Here is a 22,883-nt window from a genome sequence, read left to right on the forward strand (position 1 = left end):
TTCTGAATGTCTTAGTATTCATTCAACCTTGCTTCTACACTGGAAAGATCTCTTGCTTCTATTTATTAATGAGAGGCGAATCTGCTTTACAATAGGGCTGTGCTTAGCCCAGATAAGTCTTAATACTAACTGCTTTGTTAAATAACAAAAGTTAGAGACTGGCATTTTCTCTGCTCTGGCCAGGTGACATGCTGTTTGGGATTTGCTCAGAATGCAGTAGGTGCAGTCCATTCAGCTTGAGACTGTAGTAGTGATACTGGCCTGAGTGTAGTACAGTGAAGAAATGTAGCTGTAATCATCTCTAAATTCTGGGGTTTGTTTAACTTGTTCTATCCACAAGCTTTTCAGCCATTCCTGGCCCAATGGCTTTGTCACCTCAAAATACAAGATAGAAGATGATTGTTGCAGAGGTGTGTGGTTAGGGGCTTTATAATGAAGCCAAGCTGAACTGAGGAGCATGGAAAAAAACACACAGATACTGATGACAAATTTATGTGACCAGAAGGGTGTGGGTCCTGAGAGCAGTAGAAAGAGTGGGTGGCATAAAGGAGTCTCATTATTACTTTTTATGGATGGGTTAATCCCTGGCAGACAATATGCATCTTTGAACTCCTGCACTGTTATGGAGATTATTGTGAAATCTTTTCTCATCCTCAATCTTGAGTTATGTCCTACCTGATAGGAGCATGGCCTCTCCATCTTTATAGAACAGGCTGTAGTGAGCACACTGTTTACCTGCCTCTATAATGACATGGCTGCTCACCCATGAACTGCAGTCCAAGTGGATGACTCTGCCTTCTGAAAAGTCTTGTTTTGAATTTGTTTTAGATATGCTAAGGAATTTTAAAAATAACCTAGAACTCATCTCTCTGGGTATGCTTGTCTGGTGGTAACCACTTAGCTCAGTATAACAGGAAAGAGGCTGAGTGCTAGGCCTTGTTGAAGTGCATTATTGCTCTGCTTTTTTGTTTTGTTTTGTTTTGTTTTGTTTTTGGGCCACACCTGTTGATGCTCAGGGGTAACTCCTGGCTATGTGCTCAGAAATTAGAAATTGCTCCTGGCTTGGGGGACCATATGGGATGCTGGGCATGAAACCGAGATCCATCCTGGGTCAGCCACATGCAAAACAAATGCCCTGCAACTGTGCTATCACTCTTGCTCCTGCTTTCCTATTTTTATCAGATCTACTCTAGGATCTGGGCCATCTTTTTATTATTCTCTTGGAAGTTCCTGCAGCTCTACTTGTCTTTGTCCATGGACAATTTTTTTCATGGACAGTTTTTAAAAGTACTTCCATGGACATCGCTATAAAGCTTTATATCCTCTCTGAATCCTGGAAGGGATCCTGATGATCATGTTTTGGTAATGCCTAGGAAACTTTTTTGGTCAAAACTCACTAAAATAGAGGTTGCTGGGTTTCTCCATGTAATTTTGCCCCTTGTAATTTACCATAAAATGTAATTTTTAGCAAGGCATCCAAGGAATTTGAGGCAGGGGATTTGACCCTGCCCTGTAGCCTTCATTGAAAAAGTGCTCATTTAGATGCTATGGCTCAAACTGAAGAACAGAATTGTGAACATAGGGGCCTTACCTTTGGGCAGCTCTGGTGAGAATTTTATTTTATTTTACTAATTAAATTTTGATTTGGGGGCCACCCTGGTGTTGCTGAGGACTTAGTCATGGATCTGCACTCAGGAACCACTCATAACAGTGCTCAGGCAACGGTATGGGATGCCAGTGATATAATCTAGGCTAGCTACATGCAAGGCAAACACACAAACCACTATACTATGATTTTGACTCCTGGTGAGAATTTTTAAAGGTGAATTATTGCCTTCAATGGAAACCAATCTTTAGTCATGTTACTTTCCTGATAAAAGATATTTAGGGAGCAAATGTGTTAGTTTACACCAAGCCTTTACCCAAAACACAAAGGTATTATTTTAATTTTCTCTTCCTTTTCATTTATCCCCGTGAGATGTAAAACTCCACTTGAGACTCACTTGACCTATCCTTCCTAGTTGGAAAATAAAGGGTTTTGGTTTTGGCATGGCACTCGCAGAGAGACCACGAGTTGAGAAGCCAAGGAAATATGATGTGTGGGGTAATTTCACAATGTGGGGTGATTTCACACAAATGGTTATAGGAATTTTTTCTGACTGCCAAGTAATCCCCCATTTGAGCCTGTGAGAGGCTTTTAATTTCTTCTTTTCTTGTCTATTCTCCCTCCCACAAACCTCAGGTATCAACTTCAGTCAACAAACTGGCTCTAAATTCTCTCAGCACATGGAACTACTTCTTAGAATATCAATTAGCTCAAGCACAAATGAAGCCACTGTATCTTGGTCCTAACCCTGTCCTCCCTCTAAAGCTGGTATAAATCTGCCAGGGTTACCAGTATTTGCTGTGTTCTGGAAGAAATACATGACTAGGGCTTGTTTATTCCTGTGTGGTCATGTAGTAACTGCTGCTGGAAGCTCTCTCACCTCCTGTAGGAGTGGAAACATTCTCTCTAGGTGAGTACTTGTTGCTTCAATATGTCAGCAGTACTGCCCTAAGAAACACCTACTTCTTGAAATTCTTTCTGTGACCACAACCTGGTGTTTTTGTCTTCTGATATGTCCAGTGAAGGCGATGAACCTGACTGATGTCTCCAGATCAGTCTGAGTCGCCTGATAATTAAAATGTAGAGGGTTTGGGGCTGCAGTTGGAGCCACATGTTTGACACTGAGTGCAGAGCTAACGATCTACAGCTGCCATGGTTCTTGCCTTACGGGCTTCGTAGTGTTATGAATGCCGAATTATAGCCCTTAAGGGGATGATAATATTTTTTTATCAACTGTGGTAGCTGCAGTGATAAGGACATAGTGAGAGGAAGAACAGATAATTGTAGCCCTGAAACAAGCTCAGGCCCTTCACTCAAGTTACAATCAAAGAAGTAGAGAGCTTTTCTGCAGCCAAAGAGCATTTTGGAAGCCAATATTGAGGATGGTAGGGGGAGTAATAATTGGAAGTGAGAGTAGGCTGGGTGGGGGAAGCTGTTGGTAGAAATAAAAAGGAGTTGGTGATAATGGTGTGTGGGGATAGTTGTCAGGATGGTGGTGAGGGTACATTCTATTTCATGGAAGGTAATGAAAGGATTATGGGGGCTATTGGCATGTGAAAATAGGGAGAGGAAAAGTATACCAGGACAGCATTGTCCCTTCAGAAAAAAGAGTCTTTGAGAGGACCCAACCTGGCTCAGAATTGTACCCAGCATGTAAAGTGTGGATACCTAATGTTCATCCAGTACCATATAGGTAATGTGGGTACCCACTTCCTTCATTCATTCACATGGTTATGATATTTCTCAGTGTAGTTATTTCTCTAACTGCACTCACCACTCTTTGTGCTGGGCTTCATGAAGTGAGCTGGACCTTCCAGCCCTCCTCTCTTTGTCTCTGAGGATTGTTACAAAAATGTCTTTTTTTAAAGTCCTTTTTATTTAAGCACCATGATTACAAACATGATTATAGTTGGGTTACAGTCACAAACAGAACATCCCTCACTAGTGTAACATTGCCTCCTCCCAATACTCCCCTCCCCCTTCCTATCCCCTGCCTGTATTCAAGACAGGCCTTCTACTACAGTTATTTGTTTTTAAGTTCAGTAAACTGTTTTATTTTCTTAAAGGATAAGTATTAAAAATATATAATAGTAAAGGTGTGAGAGTGGCAAGCAACGTTGTTTACATAGGCCCAGAAAAATGTGGGGAAAACAGGAAAAAAAATCCTTGGCCTGATTACAAGAAGGCCTCACCCCAAAAGTTTATTGGCATAAGACCGACTCTGGGCTCCAGGCATACCAGTCTGTCAAACCTGAGTCATTCTCTGTGATCCTGGTGAAACTTATCAGGTTCTTATATTTAACGATTCTGGATTCTATGTATTTCTTTCATCAAAGTCAGGCTGATGTGGAGCATCTTCTAGTTTCATCATACCATTAGATGAGGAGCGATCTGCCCTGCAAGCAGGTTGTTGCTGAGTCATCTGGGTGTTGAGAGCACTCTTTGGAGTAAGTCAATGCCAGAGCAGTGGGAGGTCTTCCATGGTAGACGTTTGCATCCTGGTAATGTTTTAGACTATTGTGGTTGTTTCCATAGATCCATTGTTCAGGGGTGTATGGGCAGTGCCCATTCTTCTGAGGCCTAAGCCAAATCATTATGCTAATGTTCAGGGTATAAGGTCTAACTGTATTCCCCAAATTTGTGTTCCTATCTCTATTAAATAAGAATTTTTAGCATACGTATTATTTTTCCATTTTAATGTGCCTATTTAAAGGAGAAACAATGCCACAAGATATTGTTGGTGCATCTGGGGGCCGACGAATCAAGTCCAACATTCCCCGTAACTTGTTTCAAACATGAATTCTACACAGAGATACTCTTCTACTAGTATTGCTTATAAAACAAATTTCAAAGAGGAAAAAGAAAACAAACAAACAAAAAACAGTGGGAAAATTGTCACTATATAAGAGGATTAATCTGCTTCATAAAGAGTGAAGAGGGCATGGAGCCTTGTTGTCCCCGTGTTGCCTGCTGAAGCTTCCGACTCCCCAAGAGATGTTTGCTTCCTAATTGCTGGAAGCCAGAAGTTAACCAGTCCCCTCCAAGCCCCCTGCAGGAACCAGGAAGGCTGGGGTCTCCTTTAAACTGCTCCTCGCTGGAACCCACTTGCTGGGACCCTGCGCAGGTGGCCGGGGTAAACCTGGGGACCAAGAGGAAGGAGAGAGAAGGCTGTGGGGGGTAGCCGAGGCTGCATCTTCCCCTAAGCGTGGCCAAAGAGAGCCATGTTGTCCCCGTGTTGCCTGCTGAAGCTTCCGACTCCCACCAAAACATTATTCTGAAAGATATGCAATCCACCATGGCCAAAACAAAAATCACTAGTACAAAAAAAAAAAAGTTAAATGTGGGGTAATTGGAGGTGGGAGTGAGGGAGTAAAGGAATAAAATGAGCTTCTGGGCAGCATTGAGAAAATGACAAACAGATTAAACCCAATGATATCCAAATATTTGTCTAGCGCCCCCACGCGGTTTCACAAACGGACAGGGTTAGTAAGGAAAGTTGCCTGCGACTTCCTGAAGCAAGACTCTTGTGCTGTCATTTCCCATGCTGGCAGGAAAGAAAGAGATTCTTCAAGAGCTGGAAGCCAGAAAGTTCAAAGCCCCCACCGTAACCCTCTCTTGGAGCCAGGTGAGAAATAGGGAAAGCCTGGGGTAACATTTAAGTTCCTCCTCGAGACCCACCTCACTGAATCCCAAGGCGTATGGCCCAGGGGAAGCCCTGGAGTTCCAGAGAAAGGAGGTGGAAGTGTGCTGGGGTGACTCAAGTCCCAGACCCCTCCTAGGCCTGGTTAAAATGGCTTTGGCATGGCAGAGGTCCTCCAAGCCCCATGCTGGAAAAAATTCCCGGCTGCCAGGAAGGAAAGAGATCCTTCAAGAACTGGAAGTCCTGAAGTTCAAAGCCCCCACCCAAACCCTTCCTCCAGAGCCAGGTGGGAAATGGGGAAAGCTGAAAGGGATACCCTTTAAGCTCTTAGTCAGGACCCACCTCACTAGCTTGCCTGGGCAAGCCCAGGGAAAGCTCTGGAGTTCCGGAGGAAGGAGGTGGAAGGGTGCTGGGGTGACCCAAGCCTCGCACACCTCCTAGGCCTTTCTGATTGTACCACCCAGGACAGAACAGAAGTCTTCCAAACATGACAAAAGACCACCGGGGGAGTAAATGATCCTGAACAGAGTCTATACTTGATCCCATGACAATATACTCCAAGGACGGAGAAACCCATAACTCTTAGGCCAAGTGAAATTCTTTTCGTATGACCCCAATATTTACTGTGCCAGGGCAGGAGGGAAAAAAAAAAAGCACAAAACATTGCTTACTTTTTATATATTATTTTTTTTACCTTCATTTATTATTATTATTATTATTATTATTATTATTATTATTATTATTATTTTTACTTACCTAACTATTTTTGGTTGATTTCTCTGTTTGGGTGTGGTTATTGAAGCTGTTGTCCCCAGTTATACCTATTTTTTTCTCTTCTTTTCTTTTCTTTCTTTACGGGCTATGTCATGTTTCTTATCTCAAGACCATGACGGGTTTTTTTTGTTTGTTTGTCTGTTTGTTTTTTGTGCATGTGTGGTGCTTACCATTATTGTTGGAGTCCTCACTGGATATTGGACACTTTTTTTTTTTGTACTGATGGAATGTTTCATCTTCTTTTTCTCCTTCACCCCTCCAATCGATGATAAGAGCCGCTAGAAGGACTCCGTCCACTTTCGGAGTATTAGACTTATACCCCAGTTTACTACTTTTCTCTTCTTCAAACAAAACCACGCAAATTGAACTAGCTAGGCCTGACTCCCAGTTAGAGGGGGAAATTAGGGAGGCACCTAGACCAATCAGATGCAAGACTACTATGTAGTAGGATAGGTACATTAGAGGACTACATATTCTAGCAGCCTGGGGGTGAAGGAAGAGGATATGGAAAATAGGACAAAAACGGAGGAGTAGGGAGAACAATTTTGGTGATGGGAATCCCCCCTGATGTTATGTAAATATTTAACTAAAATATTATTGTCAACAATATGTAAACCACTATGATAAAAATAAAAATTATATTAAAAAAAGGCCTTTCTTTTATTTTTCTTAAAACCCATAGATAAGTGAGACTATTCTGAGCCTATCTCTCTCCTTCTGACTATTTCACTCAGCATAATAGATTCCATGTACATCCATGTATAGCAAAATTTCATGACTTCATCTCTCCTAATGGCTGCATAATATTTCATTGTTTATATGTACCACAATTTCTTTAGCCATTCATCTGTTGAAGGACATCTTGGTTCTTTCCAGAATCTGGCTATTGTAAATAATGCTGCAATGAATATAGGTTGGAGGAAGGGAGTTTTGTATTGTATTCTTGAGTTCCTAGGGTATATCCCTCAGAGTGGTTTAGCTAGATTAAATGGGAGCTCAACTTTCAGTTTTTGGAGGAATATTCATATCGTTTTCCATAAAGGTTGGATTAGACGCCATTCACACCAACAGTAGATAAGAGTTCCTTTCTCTCCATATCCCAGCCAGCACTGACTGTTCTCGTTTTTTGTGATGTGTGCCAATATCTGTGATGTGAGGTGGTACCTCATAGTTGTTTTGATTTGCATCTCCCTAAGTTAGGTGGAGCATTTTTTCATGTGCCTTTTGGCCATATGTATTTCTTCTTTGGCAAAGTGTCTGTCCATTTCTTCTCCCCATTTTTTGATGGGATTAGATTTTTTCCTGTAAAGTTCTATCAGTGCCCTGTATATTTTGGATATTAGCCCCTTATCTGATAGGAATTGGGGGAATAGTGTCTCTCACACAGTAGGTAGCTCTTATAATCTGGGCACTATTCATTTTGAGGTGCAGAAGCTTCTCAGCTTAATGTATTCCCAACTGTTTATCTCTGCTTCTACTTGTTTGGAAAGTGCAGTTTCCTTCTTGAATCAACTTGACTAAAAATGTGAAGGACCTATACAAAGAAAACTATAAAACTCTGCTCCAAGAAATAAGAGAGGACACGCGGAAATGGAAACACATACCCTACTCATGGATTGGCAGGATTAACATAATCAAAATGACAATACTCCGCAAGGCATTGTACATATATAATGTGATCCCTCTAAAGATACCTGTGACATTCTTCAAAGAAGTGGATCAGGCACTTTTGAAATTCATTTGGAACAATAAACACCCTAGAATAGCTAAAGCAATCATTGGGAAAAAGAATATGGATGGAATTACTTTCCCCATCTTTAAACTGTACTACAAAGCAATAGTTATTAAAACAGCATGGTACTGGAATAAAGACAGACCCTCAGATCAGTGTAATAGGCTTTAATACTCAGAGAATGTTCCCCAGACATACAATCACCTAATTTTTGATAAAGGAGCAAGAAATACTAAATTTAGCAAAGAAAGCCTCTTCAACAAGTGGTGTTGGCAAAACTGACTAGCCACTTGCAAAAAATTGAACTTAGACCCCCAGCTAACATCATGTATGAAGGTAAAATCCAAATGGATTAAAGACCTCGATATCAGACCCGAAAACATAATATATATAGAACAACACGTAGGCAAAACACTCCAGGACATTGAGACTACAGACATATACAAGGTGGAAACTGCACTCTCCAAGCAAGTAAAAGCAGAGATTAACAGATGGGAATATATTAAGCTGAGACGCTTCTGCACCTCAAAGAAAATAGCGCCCAGGATACAAGAGCCAACCACTGAGTGGGAGAAACTATTCACCCAATACCCATCAGATAAGGGGCTAATCTCCAAAATATACAAGGCACTGACAGAACTTTACAAAAAAAAATCTAATCCCATCAAAAAATGGGGAGAAAAAATGGACAGACACTTTGACAAAGAAGAAATACAAATGGCCAAAAGACACATGAAAAAATGTTCCACATCACTAATCATCAGGGAGATGCAAATCAAAACAACTATGAGGTACCACCTCACACCCCAGAGATTGGCACACATCACAAAGAATGAGAACAAGCAGTGTTGGCGGGGATGTGGAGAGAAAGGAACTGTTATACACTGCTCGTGTGAATGCTGCCTAGTTCAACCTTTATGGAAAGCGATATGGAGATTCCTCCAAAAACTGGAAATCGATCTCCCATACGATCCAACTATACAACTCCTAGGAATATACCCTAGGAAAACAAAAATACAATACAAAAATCCCTTCCTTACACCTACATTCATCGCAGCACTATTTACCATATTTGCCATAGCAAGAATCTGGAAACAACCAAGATGCCCTTCAACAAATAAATGGCTAAAGAAACTGTGGTACATATACACAGTGGAATATTATGCAGCTGTCAGGAGAGATGAAGTCATGAAATTTTCCTATACATGGATGTACATGGAATCTATTATGCTGAGTGAAATAAGTCAGAGAGTGAGAGAAATGCAGAATGGTCTCACTCATATATGGGTTTTAAGAAAAATGAAAGACATTTTTGCAATAATAACTTTCAGACACGAAAGAGAAAAGAGTTGGAAGTTCCAGCTCACCTCATGAAGCTCAGCACAAAGAGTGATGAGTTTATTTAGAGAAATAATTACATTTTAAACTGTCCTAATAAGAATATATGAGGGAAATGGAAAGCCTGTCTAGAGTACAGGCGGGGTTTGGGTGGGGAGATGGGAGATTTGGGACACTGGTGATGGATGGTGTTCTTTACATGACTGAAACCCAAACACAATCATGTATGTAATCAAGGTGTTTAAATAAAATATATTAAAAAGTATTAAACTTTATTCCATTTGTGTGGTCTCATCCTTCTACTCCAAACCGATCCCTATATTCCTTTTGATTCCAAGAATGAGCAGGGGTGTTGTCAGTATATCTGCCAGCTTCCAAGTACATCAACCTCCTCCTAGATTTCTGGGAAGTTGGGAGTTTGTATTCTTCTGGCATTTCATATTTGAACAAACTTTTCCAAAATAGGAGGAATTATGGTGACTACTCTGATTTTGCCATTTCTATAGGAACTAGCTTAATACTCTCCCAATCTCTCATAGTTTGCAAGAATGTTATAGAATTTGAAGAGAATGAAAGGGAAGAACTTCAGAGAACATGTCAAACATTTTTGAAACTGCTTTGTTCTCCTAGAGCTTCTCACTATAATACTTATCTCCTCAGACTCTGGGCACCTGTTTCCCCTGTTCCCTTCATTTTCCAGTCAGCACATGCCCCTGATCATGTCCCTTTTTCAGAGCCCACATAGATGCTCAAAATTGAACAGTGTGCCAGATACCAACCCTATTGCCATAAGACTTGCAGAGCAGCGGTAGCACACAGCAGTATGGCCTGATCACACTCAGTGGTGAGGATAGAAGGATCTAGAAAGAGTAGACTATTTTGCTGAGTACTGTAGAGACCTGAGGTCTGAACAAGGAGGGACACCATTTTGTAAAGGTCACATGACTGGTTTCTTCTCAGGTTCTGAGCAGGGAGATATGGCATTTTGTAAGTACCACACGGTGTTGGTCTTCACAAGCCTATTTCCATATACCCCACCCCAAACTACCTGGCCTTATCAGGGAAGGACAAAGGAAAAGTAGGATGGTACCTTAGAGCCAATCAATATTTTTGTTTGGTTTTTGGTTTTTGGGCCACACCCGGGGATGCTCAGGGGTTACTCCTGGCTGTCCTGCTCAGAAATAGTTTCTGGCAGGCATGGGGGACCATATGGGACACCGGGATTCGAACCAACAATTCGAACCAACCACCTTTGTTCCTGAATCGGCTGTTTGCAAGGCAAACACCACTGTGCTATCTCTCCGGGCCCAGAGCCAATCAATTTTTTTTATCACTCACACTGCATCCTCTCCCTCTACCCTTTCCAGAGGAAAGGAAGAACCATCATCAATGGCCAAAGGCAGTCGCAGAAGCAACACCTAGAGCTGGCTTCACACTCTGACTCCTGCTCTTGTCTTCAGGTGTAGAGCCAATCATTTTAAAGAGCCAATCATTTTAAAGATCATCAGAAAGCTGAAACCTCCCTATAATCCTTTCCGTATATAATCTTCCTCATGACCTTGGGGGGGGGGGGGGATCATCTCCTTCAGGAGATGGCTCTTGATGGCCAGTATGGGAACCATTTTGGCAGACAGATTAAAGTATTAATTAATTTATTCCACTTAAGTGGAAGTACTTCTTTGATGCTCTTTCTCACTTGTGTCTGCAGATCTTGTTTTGTTCTGCCGAGAACTGAGTACACCAGGTTCTTCCTAAGAGAAAAGCATGTCTCTGGTTGTCTGCACCATTAATAGGAATTTCTGTATTTCTATTATGGGGCGGACAGAAGGCCCGTCAGAAGTCATATCTGTGGTGTAAATTGCTATTCTTATGCTCCAAGAGAATTTCACCAAAAGACCCACTGTAGAAACAGAGTGTACAGTTGGAGAAATTCCGTAGAGATATTTTTAAGATTCATGTTATGGCTTAGACATTATTTTTCCTTCACATTTAATTGGTCCATTTTCCCTTCTGCTGTGCATATTTATAGGCAAAAATATAGTCTTGATAAAATTTCTCTTTACCTGGAAAATTCAGCAACAAATAAAATTTCTTTTCTCCTGTCTTTGAATGCCATAGCATATTGTAACAGAAAGATTGCTTTGCTTCAGGGACCTCTCCTAGACACTTTGAATACCTGCTAACTAATCTACACTCCAAAAAGATTTGGCCAGAAAAGCATTGGGCTATTTTACTAGGTATAGATTTTACTAGATATAGGTTCTATACCCTTTCATATAAGTTTTGTCCCTTTCAAAATTAGACCATAGGAATTTAGTCATTTGTTATAGCCCCTAGATATCTAAGACCTGTTCCTTTAGGTAAAGGAAATTTTTAAGTAAACCTGACTTCTTGCTAATCTCTTAATTTACAACAGTATGACACCTAGGGCCAGGCTAAAGAGGAACTACTTTGAGATGTTAAACTTACTTTTCTTTTATCCTCTGGGCTCCTAACTGAACTGTATTCTATTTTAAGGTTACAAACCACCAAGAGCCATGTGTATTATTTTAAAGATCAAACAATATATCCTGATAAGTTTCTATACTTTGCAGAGAAACAAAATGTGAGCATTCTTTTTATACTTGTGACTGGTAATATACCTTATAAAAACCCTTAGTCTGGATATTAAACTTAAAAAGCTATTCTCTACAAAAATTGTGTGTGTTCTCATTTTTCTTCATATTTTGCCACCTCTGTATTTACTCAAGAGGACACAAAGGGGGCCCAGAGAGATAGCACAGCGGCGTTTGCCTTGCAAACAGCCGATCCAGGACCAAAGGTGGTTGGTTCGAATCCCGGTGTCCCATATGGTCCCTCGTGCCTGCCAGGAGCTATTTCTGAGCAGACAGCCAGGAGTAATCCCTGAGCACTGCTGGGTGTGACCCAAAAACAAAACAAAAAACAAACAGACAAAAAAAAAACAAACAAAAAAAAAGAGGACACAAAGAAGTACTCTAATTCAAACCAGACCCCAAGAGCTAGTCCATGACATCTGGTGTGAAATGGGTCTTCTTCTATTGTGAGTCAACATCTGGGACATTCACTTAATGTTTATTTAATATTCATTTAATGTCAAAATGATTTCCTCCCAGGAACACTGTCTCTAAGTAGTGGTAAAATGTAAGGGTGGACATCGACTAACAGTATACCTCATAGTGATGCACACATTTCTCTTGACTTAAGATGGATTTGGCATGGGATTCTGTGCTAATTTTGGGTATATAATGACTCTGTTTTTATATTTTGTAACATGTTCAGAATACACCTATCACCATCAAACACAGCTATTTATTCACATATGTTTATGTATATAACTGCCTATAATGTCTATGATTTTATTTTATATTTATAATTGCTTCCCTGTCTCTTCTTTCTTTCCTGATCCCTATGGAGAATTTGGCAATCTCCCCACAAATGTTCTACAGCACCAACTAGGTTCACAGCCCTGTTTTAGGCACCTGCAAAGAGGAATATGCTGGGATGAGATTCAGGTAAAAGCTGAGGACTTCTGTGAAGTTTTGGGTTCAGAAGAATCGTGTATTCTCCCATATGACCTTAGAAACTTAAATATGCAGACCAAAATGCCCACAAACTTGGATAAGGACCTAGATTAGGATCAGGAATGTTCTAGGAATTTTCAGTTTCTCATGCATATGACAGGAAAGTCAACCTGACTCTGTTTCCTGAGTGACAGTTAAAGTGTCATTAAATTCACAGACTGCTGAATGATAAAAAGCATGAGTGATAAAAAGCATGAAAAATATCCTGGCGCTGAGTTTCATAAATGCTGTAGTATTAGTGTTTGTTTTTAAGCAGAGTTGCAAAGTACCTCATACAATGGATGGGGTATTTGCCGTATATGCGACTGACCCAGATTCAATCCCATATGGCCCCCTCATATGGTCCCCTGTGCATCACTAGGAGTAATTCCTGAGTACAGATGCAGGAGAAACCTATGAGCATCATGCGGTATGAGCCAAAACAACAACAACAAAAACAAAAGACCAAGAGAAACTTGTTTTGAAAATTTTGTTATGGAGGCTTGAATATCAGTGCTCATGGACATCTATCTGAGCCTGAGTTGAGAGAACACACTTGAAGATATCCTGGAATTTGAGTTATTGGTCAGCACATGCTGTTAATCCCATCTCCTTACATACAGCCAAATATTGCACACTCAAACATAGGAAATTATAGATATGCACACATATACAGGCACATGCATTCTCAAAGAGCACCCACACACATCAAATAATGTTCACAAATACATGTGTACACACAACACACATCCATATATGAAAACTACTAAAAATCCAAGTGGTATGTACCTGCACACATTTTTGCCATACACATATGCACAGGCACCCATGAGTATACATGCACACACTACTCAGGTTCGGAATAGAAGGACAAGACCACTCAAATGGAATAAATGTTAATACTTTAATCTGTCAGCCAACAAGAGCCACACACTGGCCACCTCCTGAAAGAGATGAGCCCTGCCCAAGGTCATGAGGAAGATTATATTAGGGAAAAAATATAGGGAGGTTCCAACTTTCTGATGATCTTTAAAATGATTGATTATTGTCTAGGGGTGCCTTCCTACTTCTTCCTTGTCCTTCCTTGATAGGCTACCTGTATGGACAGGCAGCTTGGGTTGGGGTCTATGAAAATAGAGTTGTGAAGACCTAGCATGTCGCTTACACCATGTGGCTCTTACAAAATGGCATGCTCCCTGCTCAGAATTTGAGAAGAAGTCTGCCATGTGGTCTTTACAAAATGGTATCTCTCCTTGTTCAGAACTCAGGTTCCAACATTTTGTCCTCTTCTAATGACCTGATTCAAATCTTTTATTCTTCTTGAGGTTTCTGATCCTTGTCTTTACTTCTGGGCACATACTGGGACCTTAACACAAGCATCTTAATCAGGGAGGTTTACCCAGATAATTGAAACACTGTTCATTCCAGCTGGCAGCCTTTCCTGCTCCTGAAAGCTAGCCTTCACCTGCTGCAGTATCTCATGGGTGACTCCTGAGTTGTTAGCATAGAAATATTGTTCCCCCAGAGCCTACGTCTAGAGCAACTTTAGCTAATCTCCCAATCAGTATCCGCTTGATGGGAGCATTCAACCCACACTCTCCTGCCAGGTATGACAGATAGGATTGGCGAATGACTATGATGCAAGACTCATCTGGGTTTGCAAAAAGCAGTGGCAAACAAACAGGAGATCATTTCTTTGATACACACAAAACCATGTCTCATTCAGCCCTGATGAGGATTACTTCCCCATGCAACTGTCGCTACAGTCTCATTGCAATAGTCCAGGTAAGAAAAGGGGACCTTGATAGCACCTCCAGGGGTGGGGAAGAGGCACATGCCCATGACTTGTATTTCCTGTAGGGTGGTCCTACCATCTGTCTAGGGGCAGTAAGAATCTGTTGTCAAACCGCAGCCCTCATTATTATGGTCCTGAGTCCCTCTTCCCCTTCAGTTATTGGGCCAAGAAGAGGTATAGAGTTAAGGGACTTACATTGGTATCATAAGGCAGTGTTGAGCTGCTGACTCCCTCCTTATTTGCCTTAACTGATGCTCTCCACTAGAAAGTTAGTCTGGAATTCTCTTACAGGTCCTACTGATATTTGGGCCAGACAGCTCAGGTTAACAGCACTCCCAAAACTCTACCTGAGACCTCCATTCTTAGCCTCAGGGTACATCTCCCTTTGTGCTTACAGGTGGCTTCCCTGACACATGCTTATACCTCTCCCAATATTTTGGTGGGCTTCCTTCTTTACAAGCATATAATGAGAATGCTCTTGGATTAACTTCCCTATCCCAGAACCTGAACCCATAGGTTGGTATACACATTTTTTTTAACATCTACACCTCCCTAGGAGGGAATCTTGTGGAGCATAACCAGAAGAAACCTCAAATCACATAAGGTTAGGGAAGAGATCCCCAGGATGACCGTCTGACCCACAAACTACCCACCCACAGTCTGGGTAAGAGGGTGCTCATTCTTTTTGGTCATTGTGCAGTCACTGCACAGTCATAGCTTTAGTCAGCAGGAATAACAGGACTATCTGCCTTCTGTACTTCTGTGAGCTGAGTCAACTGGATCTTCAGGGGGCCCTTCTTATTCAGGCTATGACTCTACCACAGAGAGAAGGGAGGTTCCTACTTTCATCTTCAAGCCTACAACTTAAACAGCTGTTGGGGTGGAAAGAACAACTTAGAGCCCCAAACACTAGCTGCCTTTCCTCAATGGATCAGACAAAGATGAAGAAATCTCACACCTGGTGCTAATTCTTTTATCCTTAACATTACCAAGGGAAGCTATAAGTTTTGCTCCTTTCTTTATACCACTCATCATTGTTAAATGTAAGGGTCTGGATAATTCTTGCTACTTGCTCCAATCTCTGGGATAGATAGGCATGGTGTAATTTCCAATTGTCAATAGCCTTAGCTCATTGAATTCCCATGACCCTTCTTTGTCCTTATTACCCTGGAATTTTTCCTAATGACCTTCTTGCTCCATATTGTCCCTAGAGATTTCACCACCTTAGAAATCATTAAAAGGAGTGTGACTAAAGGTCTATCTTCTGTAAACTTCTTCAGGCTGGCAAAGGACTGTAGTCTCTCCCTAAAGAGAGGTGAAATTTTATGCTACCTTATATGAGCAATTAACTGGTTCAAATCAGCAGTTTGAATACATGAAAAGATCAGATCAATTAGACAGGGGAATATTATTTTAAAAGACCAGGTCCTGTAGCAGTAAATGGCACAGCTCTGTCCTTGTTATTTGTAAAGATAACACAGAAGTTAAACAACAGAAACAAAAGCATCATAGTATTATAACTGTTCCATGACCAATTTTTTGGCACCTGTGGGGTTATGCTACCAGTCCTCGCACTAATTATTACTGTTCAGAAACAGCAATAAATAAAGCTCTGAGTTACTTCTCATATTCAGACTAAGTTTTTACTGGTAAAGTTCTAGTCAGACAAATGATTGCATTTACAGCTTTCAGTTCTTATGATATGATTTATTACAACTAGTAAGCACATTTCTACATAGGTTACCCAAAAGAAGGGGGCCTTGGGGCCAGAGAGATAGCACAGTGGTAGGGAGTTTGCCTTGCTGCATAGCTGCATAGCTGACCTAGAACAGACAGTGGTTGGAATCCTGGCATTCCATATGGCCCCCGTGCCTGCTAGGGGCGATTTCTGAGTGCAGAGCTAGAAGTAACCCATGAGTGCTGCTGGATGTGACCCAAAAACCAAAAAGAAAAGTACTTTATTTGCCGGTGTATAAGACCATTGGGTCGTATAAGACAATCCCCTAATTTTACAGTTAAAACATAGGTTTAGGCCTATATTCACTGTATAAGACAGAATGTTCCTGTGCTGCAACTGTATGTACCACAGTGGGTCAATCACAACAAGCAAAGGTTCAAAGGGTATACTGTACTAGACTTCCTCTCTGACTCTGGCCCACTTGAGCAGGCTTTTGACAGTGTAGATTCAGGTACAGAACATTGTCTAATTTGCATGCATCAAAAGCCTGCTTGGATTGGCCGAGTTAGAGAGGCGGTCTGTGCAGCCTTGCAGTGATTGATGCAGGATCGAGTTGGAAAATTCGTTTAGTGGCAATATCCAGATGATTTTCGTTTAGTGGCATATTGAGACGTTTTTCGGGATATATTCTGCATATAAGACGACTCCCGATTTTCGGTTGACTTTTTTTTGTTTCAAAAGTCGTCTTATACGCCGGCAAATACGGTAGGCTTTAAGTTAGGCTTACTAGAATGTATTTAATTCAATCAGAACTCTCAGTGGGAATTAAACCCACGAGGGCCCATGTTGCACCCAAACCCACAAACCACCACCGGTGCCAGACACAAAGCCAGACACTGGAACCTCTGGTGGTACTTGAATCCACATATTCACCACCCTGTGATGATGCTAGCGCACTCCTGTGACTCAAACCCACAGAAGACAGTGAGACTCGAACCCATGTGGGTGTTCTCTGTTGGTGAACTCAGAAGGACTAGGGCATCCACTCGCCTCCTGCCCTGAGGAGTAATACCGCAACCAGTTTCTCCTCTCAAAGCCTTTCCCCAGAGCTCTATTTACTTAGTCCTTTATGTACCTCGAGAGTGTCCTGATGTATGTTCATTGGACCTAGGCAGCCTTATTGACAACTGAGTCATGTCAGTTCTATCCCAGGAGAGCCACCAAATTCGGATCTGGAGTAGAAGGACAAGACCACACAACTGGAATAAAGTTTAATACTTTAATTTCTCTGCCAACAAGGGTCCCACACTGGTCAGCAGGGCCATCCTTCAAAGGAGATGAACCCCACTCAATGTCATGAAGATTATGACATTGAGATAGGGAGGTTCCAGCTTCCTGATGATCCTTAATATGATTGGCTATTGTTTAGGGATACCTTTCTATTTCTCCCTTGTCCTTCTCTGATAGGTTGTATAGTATCGCCAGATAGCTTGGGGCTACCTGGAAATAGGCATTTGAAGACCTAGCATGTGGTTCATACCATGTGATTCTCACAAAATGGCATGTATCGCTGTTCAGAACCTGAAAGCCTGCCATGTGACCTTTAAAAAATAGCATTGCTCCTCGTTCAGAACCCAGATTTCACATATCTTCTAAGCCTGTCTCCCTAGAACTCTATTAAAATTGAGGCATTTAGGTAGGGATGCCCCCCCAAAGCAATGAATTATTGAGAAATAATAAAAGTTCTTGAAATAGGGACCAGAGCAGTGGCGCAGAGTGATTAGGCCTCTGCCTTGTTGGTGCTAGCCTAGGACAGACAGCGGTTCAATCCCCCAGCATCCCATATGGTCCCCAAGCCAGGAATGATTTCTGAGTGCATAGCCAGGAGTAACCCCTGAACGTCACTAGGTGTGGCCCAAAAACCCAAAAAAAATGTTCTTGGGTACAATAAAACCAAGAGATGGGATTTCTGGTAATTATCATATTTTCTATACCATAAGATGCACCTTTACCCCCCAAAAGATGTAGGAAAGTATTACACTCCTTTTATTGTGCAGCCATACCACATAGTATGAACATATGGACATTCAGGTTAGCATACCTTTACATATAGAGCTTTCGTTTAAGACTACTTGATCACTGCTGTGAATTTTTTCCCATTTCCCTCATTTATAAAAGTGTGTTTATGGTTAGGTGCATCTTATAGAGTGAAAAATATGGTACTTTGTCTTAACTGTCACAAGTTCAGGCCCAGAGAAGACTGCCTTTTATAGATAAAAGCTTCTGCAGGAACAAGGGCCAGGAAAGGAATATCAGAGATCATCAATTACCCCCAACCCTGGCAAACCACACTAATAATGGGATTCTTACCTAGTTAGAAGAGTCACACTTTCAACCACTATGTAAACCAACTTGGAGCACAGGAGAGGCGCACATGTGATCCCTGGGCCCATCTATTGGTGTTTTACACAGGTGTTGCCTGGGAACATGGTGCCTGAGTACATCTCACCAGCATCTCTCTACTTTAACTTCTTGTACTGGGGCTTTCACCAACTTTGGAGAAGACTGTTGCTTTCCTTCTGAGTGTATTACTCTCTATTTCTTATCCTTTCCCTTTCCTTTCTCAATACCTTTGAATAAAAACTTTCGTTATTAATTTCACTGCTCATTTCCCTCCAGAAAATTCTTTCTGGTAAAAAGGGAGACCTGGAAGGTCTGGGGTAAGGACTCTTTAAACCAGGTAAGGAGGCTATGCAGGGATGAATTTTAAAATAATATCTATATTTAAGCACCATGATTCTAAACATGTTTGTAGTTGGGTTTTAGTCATAAAAAAGAACACCCCCTTCACCAGTGCTACCTTCCCACCACCAATGTTTCCATCTCCCTTCTCCCTCACCCCTGCCTGTCTTCAAGACAGGCATTCTATTTCTCTCATTTATTACCATTTTCCATGCTAATTGTTAGTGTTATTTTTTAACTACACTCACCTTTCATTGGACTTAATTCTTGATATGTAATAAAACCAAGAGACAGAATTTGCAGGAGTTACTTCATCATTGATAAGTTTCACCTGGCACCACTGCAAACTCAGAGAAGACTGGACCTCCTAGGAGATTATAAGCTCCAGCAGGAACAAAGGCCAGGAAAAGAACATCAAAGAAGATCATCAACTATCACCTGACAACCACCCCTAGCAACAGGGCTCTTACCTTTGGGGAGAAGCCCCAAATGGAGCAGGTTTAGTCTTATTAAACTAAGAACAAAGAGGTACACATGTGCTACCTATGGACATGGTGCCAGCACAAGTCTGATATCAGTTTACTTCATTTGGATTTGACCTTTGTTCATGGTGTTAGAGGTCTGAGTTTGCTTTTTTGCAAGTGGTTGACCAGTGTTGCCAACACCACTTGTTGAAGAGGCTTTCCTTGCTCCATTTTTATTTCTTGCCCCTTTATCAATAATTAATTGATTGTATATCTGGGGAACATTCTCTGAATATTCAAATCAATTCCACTGATCTGAGGGTCTGTCTTTATTCCAGTACCATGCTGTTTTAATTTCTATAGCTTTGTAATATAATTTAAAGTTGGGGAAAGTGATGCCTCCCATATTCCTTTTTACAAGGGTTTCTCTAGCTATTCGTGGTGATTATTGTTCCTATTAAATTTCAGGAGTGTTTGATCCACTTTTTTAAAGAATTTTATAGGTATCTTTAGAGGGGATTTCATTAAATCTATACAATGCTTTGGAAGTATTGCCATTTTAATTATGTAATCCTCCCAACCCATGAGCAGGGTATGTGTCTCTATTTTTATGTGTCTTCTTTTATTTCTTGAAGCAGTGTTTTGTTGTTTTCTTCATACAGGTCCTTCACCTCTTTAGTTAAATTGACTCAAATATTTGAGTTTGTGTGACACTAATGTGAATGCGATTGTTTTTTAATGTCTGTTTCTTCTCTATCAACTTTTACTTTCATTGATCTTTCGGATTGTGTTTTGGATTTCCACTTTATTGATTTCTGCTCTCTGCTTTGTTATTTCCTTCTGCCTACCTATATTTGGCTCTATTTGTTGATAATTTTTTAATTTTATAAGCTGTGTCATTAAGCTTTTTATATAGGTCCCTTCTTTTCTGATGTGTGCTTACAAAGCAATAAATTTTTTTCTTAGTACTGCTTTTGCTGTGTCCCATAAATTCTAGTAATTTGTGTCTTCATTGTCATTTATTTTCAGAAATGTTTTGATTTCCTCTCACCCACTATTCCGAGATGCTTTTACAGCCAAGTCTACTCTCATCATCAGTAATTACTAGGAATTAGAAAAATTTTCACCACCTTACTTGCCACTACAGTTTTCCTTTTTTTATTCCCCCTAAAATTTACTGTGCTTATGCAAATTAATGGGAACTTCCTTAGCTCATTTCTGAGGGTTCCGGCCTCTTCTGGAGAATAATATAACAAGACTCTTGTAGCCCTTCCAATTATTTGAACAGAAAGGGGTGAGTTGTTAGATTATAATCTGTTTTTAACCAAAACAAAAGATGTTCCCCAACTTCCTCTTTCTTTTCACTAATCCCTTTTACTTGTAAAAGTCTACCCAAATAGGTACTTTTGTCTCTCACTTGACCCCTGGTTTAATTTAAACTTGTCAATAAAGAGAGGTTTTGGTTGGCAGGCCCAGAAAGACCACAAGGCAATAAGCCACCCAATTCCATAATTCTCTCCCCTATGCCTACCTTAGTTTACTTATGTGGCAACCATACTTCAGAACAGCTCACCCAGGGTTGGAAATATAGTGCATAGATTTATTATACACATGTGCACACCAGATGTGGTTCCAGACTGAATGCATGTACATACATGCAGACCACAAACATGTACACAGACCACACACATATGCCTGCCACTGTGTCTCCAGGTCACATGATTGTGCACATTACTTATATCTTCAAATCATACTTTTATGCACATACTTATGTACTTAGGCTGCATATGCTTATTGGCTGTACCTACAGAACTCATCAGGGCTGGACTTGGGCTGCATAGTGTGGGCTTGAAAGATACAGTCTGATTACAGATTGTAGGGTTCCATAATCAGTATCCACCTTCATACCCTGTCCCCATTTTCTGCAGGTAGTCAGAAAGTGAGCTTTTCTGTGATGGCTTATCCTTTTTTAGTCATGAAATCAGGACTCTGCTAAGGAAGGAACTCAAGGCTTAAACTTGTAATTTTTCAACCCAATGTGTCAGGGACCTTTTACCTCTTCCTTAGACACTCGTATATGGGGAAAAATACCCAGGCAAGAGTGATCTGCTTTTCTTTGACACAAAGTTACTATGTAACTTTGCTAAATTCTGAGGCTCCAGGTAGCACCACAGCAGTCAGGAAAGTAATTACTCAATAACCTTCTGATTCTCAAGTCACTGAAGAGCCTATGATAAGTAAAGTAGGTCTCTTGAGTCTCTGGAGAAATTGTTTGTTTCCTGCACAGATGTGGGTAGATGTGCAGAACTAGATTATCCCCAGCTAGTGGCAGTCTATCCATGTTATCCAGCAGAGCTGTTCTAACAATTTGTAGGGAGAGGACATTAACTAATGAGAGGTGAAGATAAAATTGACTTAACAATACAGCTAGGCATTTCTACTGTTGGTGGAAGTGTTGTTGTAAGGTTCAGTAGTCCAGATGCTGCTCCAACGTGGAAAAATGAAGAGACAGTCACTCAGGCAAAAGCTCAAGTGGATTCTTTACTCTGGCCAGCCAGAGTCCAATGCTCGTTCAGAACCAAACAGAGGCAAAGGACCACGTGGCTTTCTTTGTTTATCCTTATATACCATAAGAAGGGGAGGGGGAAAAGAGGGGTAGGGATGACTTTCTTATCCGCTAAGTTAATATGAGTTCCTTTTTAGGACAAAATGGGTTAGATACAAAAAGGCAGATATAAGTGGGGGGTGGTGTAACTAGTTGTTGACTTCCCTTTTCATTGTAAATGCTTCCTTTTAATGAGGGTTGTGCCATATTTTAATCTGAGGGAATCTGGCCATGATTCATTTGAGGTTACTTAATTGGTCATCATTGGCATAAAAGAGAAAATACAATATGATTTGTAGTTATCCAAATGACAAAGCAGGAATTGCGTTTCAACTTATCAGCAAAGAAGAAAGCTAATCCATGTTTCTTCAAGGTTTTAGTGCACAGTGTAGTTTGCATGTGTACTCTACCACTCATCATGTGGGAAGGTGGCTGTCCACACATGACTTGAATTGCTCCTTAAAGAGGGTGGTGACTTTTCTTTGCATGATAAATTCTTCCATTCTTTTTTTAAAATATTTTATTTAGTCACAGTGAAATTATTTAAAATATATATATATATATATATATATATATTTTTTTTTTTTGGTTTTTGGGCCACACCCTGTGACGCTCAGGGGTTACTCCTGGCTATGCGCTCAGAAGTTGCTCCTGGCTTCTTGGGGGACCATATGGGGCACCGGGGGATCGAACCGCGGTCCGTCCTAGGTTAGCGCAGGCAAGGCAGGCACCTTACCTCCAGTGCCACCGCCCGGGCCACTAAAATATATATTTTAATAAATATTAAAAATATTATAAAACCTGAAGCCCAACCAAAAATAAATATATATATAAAGCTTATATATAAGTGTTTGCACTGTGGTTTACAGTGCTGTTGCTAATAGATTTTTATATATAACAATTTACCACCTTTTAGTACCACCTTTTC

The 22,883-nt window shown here is 40.8% G+C and overlaps 1 protein-coding gene and 1 non-coding gene across 2 annotated transcripts in view; both read right to left on the reverse strand.

Moving 5' to 3' along the window:
* FBXO9 (F-box protein 9) overlaps positions 1-22,883 on the reverse strand; it is a 505,156-nt gene that overhangs the window by 457,205 nt on the left and 25,068 nt on the right. The gene's annotated exons all lie outside the window — the stretch shown is intronic.
* LOC126014966 (small nucleolar RNA U3) lies at positions 10,420-10,623 on the reverse strand. The gene has a single exon (XR_007497885.1). It is a non-coding gene; the product is annotated as a small nucleolar RNA U3 (small nucleolar RNA).

Source organism: Suncus etruscus, chromosome 7, assembly GCF_024139225.1.
Source record: "Suncus etruscus isolate mSunEtr1 chromosome 7, mSunEtr1.pri.cur, whole genome shotgun sequence".
NCBI lineage: Eukaryota > Metazoa > Chordata > Mammalia > Eulipotyphla > Soricidae > Suncus > Suncus etruscus.